Source organism: Sceloporus undulatus, chromosome 5, assembly GCF_019175285.1.
Source record: "Sceloporus undulatus isolate JIND9_A2432 ecotype Alabama chromosome 5, SceUnd_v1.1, whole genome shotgun sequence".
Taxonomy (NCBI): domain Eukaryota; kingdom Metazoa; phylum Chordata; class Lepidosauria; order Squamata; family Phrynosomatidae; genus Sceloporus; species Sceloporus undulatus.
In genome coordinates, this window is record NC_056526.1 from 151,166,844 (window position 1) to 151,170,208 (window position 3,365).

At 40.0% G+C, this 3,365-nt stretch overlaps 1 long non-coding RNA gene across 2 annotated transcripts in view; it reads right to left on the reverse strand.

Moving 5' to 3' along the window:
• The window catches only part of LOC121930737, a 101,824-nt gene extending 100,881 nt beyond the window's left edge, over positions 1-943 (reverse strand). For both annotated transcript variants that reach the window (XR_006104007.1, XR_006104008.1), the window contains exon 1: positions 778-943. This is a non-coding gene — a long non-coding RNA (uncharacterized LOC121930737). The remainder of the gene's footprint in view (positions 1-777) is intronic.
• Positions 944-3,365: the final 2,422 nt, after the last annotated feature.

Sequence of the window (3,365 nt, forward strand, 5' to 3'; positions counted from 1 at the left end):
AGTTTCTCATAAGTTGCAGCTTAATGGAGGCAAGTCATATCTAACACTGGGGAGTCACTATTTATTTCAAGCCAGATGTAAGATAAAGATGTCTCGACATCTTACCTCTCAATTTGACTGTAACAGAAATTTCAAGAAACTTAGATTTCTAGGTTTGGCAGATCAATAGGATTAGCAAGAGGACCTAGTAATTGAAAATCCATAAGTTTATTTCCAGTTGTCGACAAAGGAAAACATTGAACTCAGTGGAATTCAAGTTCCAAAAAGCTGAGGCCCCCGAACAAGACAAAATGGCTCTTTTTATATTATTCAAGACAAAGAAGCTTCTTCAATACACCTGATTGGCTAATTACAATTTAAACATATAGAATTCTTACAATCAGAACAGAAATACATGCATACATTAAAACTGCATCATCACTCCTTAACCCTCCTGTAGGAATCCAGTGGAATTCATCCTAACCTTGCTTCTGAATGTCAACTATGTATCCTTATCTCAGTAGTTTATGTTATGTCTTTCTACTGGTGCCAGCTTCCTTCTAGGTCAAGATGCACTCACTATTCCTTTGCTCTAGTAACTCCAAGCCTTTATTTCAAAAACCATCTCTCTGGCTGACAAAGGTGACTCCATCTTTCTATAGTTTTTATATTTCAACAAGGAATTTCCACCACAGTTTCTCATAAGTTGCAGCTTAATGGAGGCAAGTCATATCTAACACTGGGGAGTCACTATTTATTTCAAGCCAGATGTAAGATAAAGATGTCTCGACATCTTACCTCTCAATTTGACTGAACCGTGCAGATCTTTTCCTTGTTCCAGGTCACATTTGATGAGAATGTCCTGGACATTCTATGGAGATTTTAACAAGGGTAGAACTGTTGGCTTGTAGACCTGGGCAGGGAAAGAAATGCAGAATAAAAAAGCCTTTTAAATATTCAAGGAACTAACATTCTTACTTTTAAGTGGATATTAGCATTTTTAGAATTTTAAGATTAAAGGGTATGCTTGAAAATGTGGTGATAACACGAGGAAGCACAATATAATACATATAGGCCTCATTCCCACCTACTGAAAGATCCAAATATCGATCCGGCTCTGCTTTGGTATGCCAAATCGATTCCAAAAGGTCCCTTGTCCACATATGAATGGGCACCTTTTGGAATCGCTATTTTTTGGCACGGACATTCGTCCCCACCTGATGGATGCTGGAAGTTAGAGTCCAGCAACATTTGGAGGGGAACACAGTTTCCACCCCTGCCTAGAACTTACTAAATATTCTGATGGAAACTTGTCCTGCTGTTCTTGGTCCTGGATTCCCCCATCTCTCAGTCTGAGGCCCTGGTTCATTCAAAACTTAATGCATTTTTAAATGTTGAAAGTTATCTATATTTTTATAACATCTGTTTGCAAGATACAAAAACCCTCCAGCCTTTGCTTACATGTTTTCTCTTGTCCACTAAAACATTTGAGAATTTCTGGTTCAGAAATTCCTGAAGTTTGATTCTAAATATGTATGCACAGGCCATACTAATGTAATAATGATTTTATGTAATGTGATATTATGCATTTACATGTTGTCTTTTATGATTTTATATAACCTTCTGAAGGCCTGAAGATTTTGTTGTGGTTAACTGCCTTCAAGTTGATCCTGATTCATGGCGACCCATAAATGAGACACCTCCAAGACCCCCTTGTTACCGAGTTTGGATTTATATAAATTTTGGGTGCCAAGTGATCAAAAATCATGATCCCTGACTGACCCCATCGCAGCCGCCATTATCCAAAAAGCGAGCTGACTACATAGCCAGACAAGCCTAGCAGAGCATGGCTAAGGCAGAAAGGTAGATTTAAACCTTTAAAACCAGTTCTGGAAGTTGCCATTGTCGCCGGCAACCTGAATGAAGACAAAAGAAGTTTTGCCTCACCTATTGATGACATTAAGTACCCAGCCATCTACATAGTAGTCTTCTCCCAAAAGAAGTGGCAGACTCTTTTGTGTATCCATTGTTTAACTTTAGACTTAGTCAATAGAAAGCCATCAAGACCTTTGTTCCGCAGGTAGCTATAGCCTGCAGGTATGTTTCACAGTATAAATAGGACCTAGATTCCACTCTTCTGTGGGCTTGTGAGCTACAGTTCCAAATCTCTACTCTGTCGAGCAACTGCTCTGCAGCTCTCTTGGGCACTGTGCCCTGCTGAAATCACTTGGGCAAGCCAAAGCCCACTGTCTTTTTCGGGCCTCTTGTTAGCTTAGCCCGTTGGAACTTAGCTCCTAGCCACCACGGTCGCCACTTGCTTTCCATTCCCTGCGGCCGTGTTCACTTGCCAGCATCCCTCACATCTGTTGCTTGGAGAAGACTCCTAAGGTAATTATTTCAACGGTGCCTCTATCCTTTCTCCTTACTCCCAGAACTCTCCCCCCTCCTTTGCTTTAGCATTGAATGTGTGTGTGTGTGTGTGAGTGATCCCTTTGTTGTGTGGCTTCAATAAATGTTTATATTTTAATTGCAACTCATTGGCATTGGAGTCTCTGTTTCTTGGGGTTGGACTAGATGACCTCTGGTATACACATAGGGACACGATCCTGCTGCGTGCGTTGTTAGGACATGCCTCTCGTAAATTTGAGCTAATTAATTTCCCCTGATTCGATCCTTCCTAACACCCTCTCCTCCACTGCTCTGCTTAGGCCTTGTAAATTCAGACCTGTGACCTCCCTAAATGAGTCTATCCAACTAGCATGTGGACTTTTTCTTTTTCTACTGCCCTCTATCTTTCCTAGCATAATTGTATTTTCTAACTAGTCATGTGTCTCATGATGAGGCCAAAGTACTACATTTTCAGTTTGATCATCTTGGCTTCTAGGGAGATTTCAGACTTGATCTGTTCTAGAACCAATTTGTTTCTTTTTGGTTGTCCACAGGACCCTCAGCAGTCTTCTGAAGCACTACATATCAAATTATTTTTTTTATCTGCTTTCTTCACTGTCCAGTTTTCACATCTGTACATGGTAAACTGGAATATGATGGCTTGTACAATTCTGACATTAGCACACATTTGTACACATTCCTTAGGATCTTTTCTAATTCTTTCATAGCTGCCCTTCCCATTCCTAGTCTTCTTCTGATTTCTTTACTCCAGTCTCCATTCTGAACAATGTTTGATCCAAATACAGGAACACTCTAACTATTTCTATTTTCCCATTGTCTTGGTTGAATTTATTTAGGTCCTCTATAATTTTTTTTTAAAAATGTTCAGCAGTGCCTTTGCACTTTCTTCTTTCTTAATATCTGTTCCAAGTCTGTGATGTTTTCTGTCAGTAGTATGGTGTTCTCTGCATATCTTAGGCCCGTTCCGCACGGGAAAA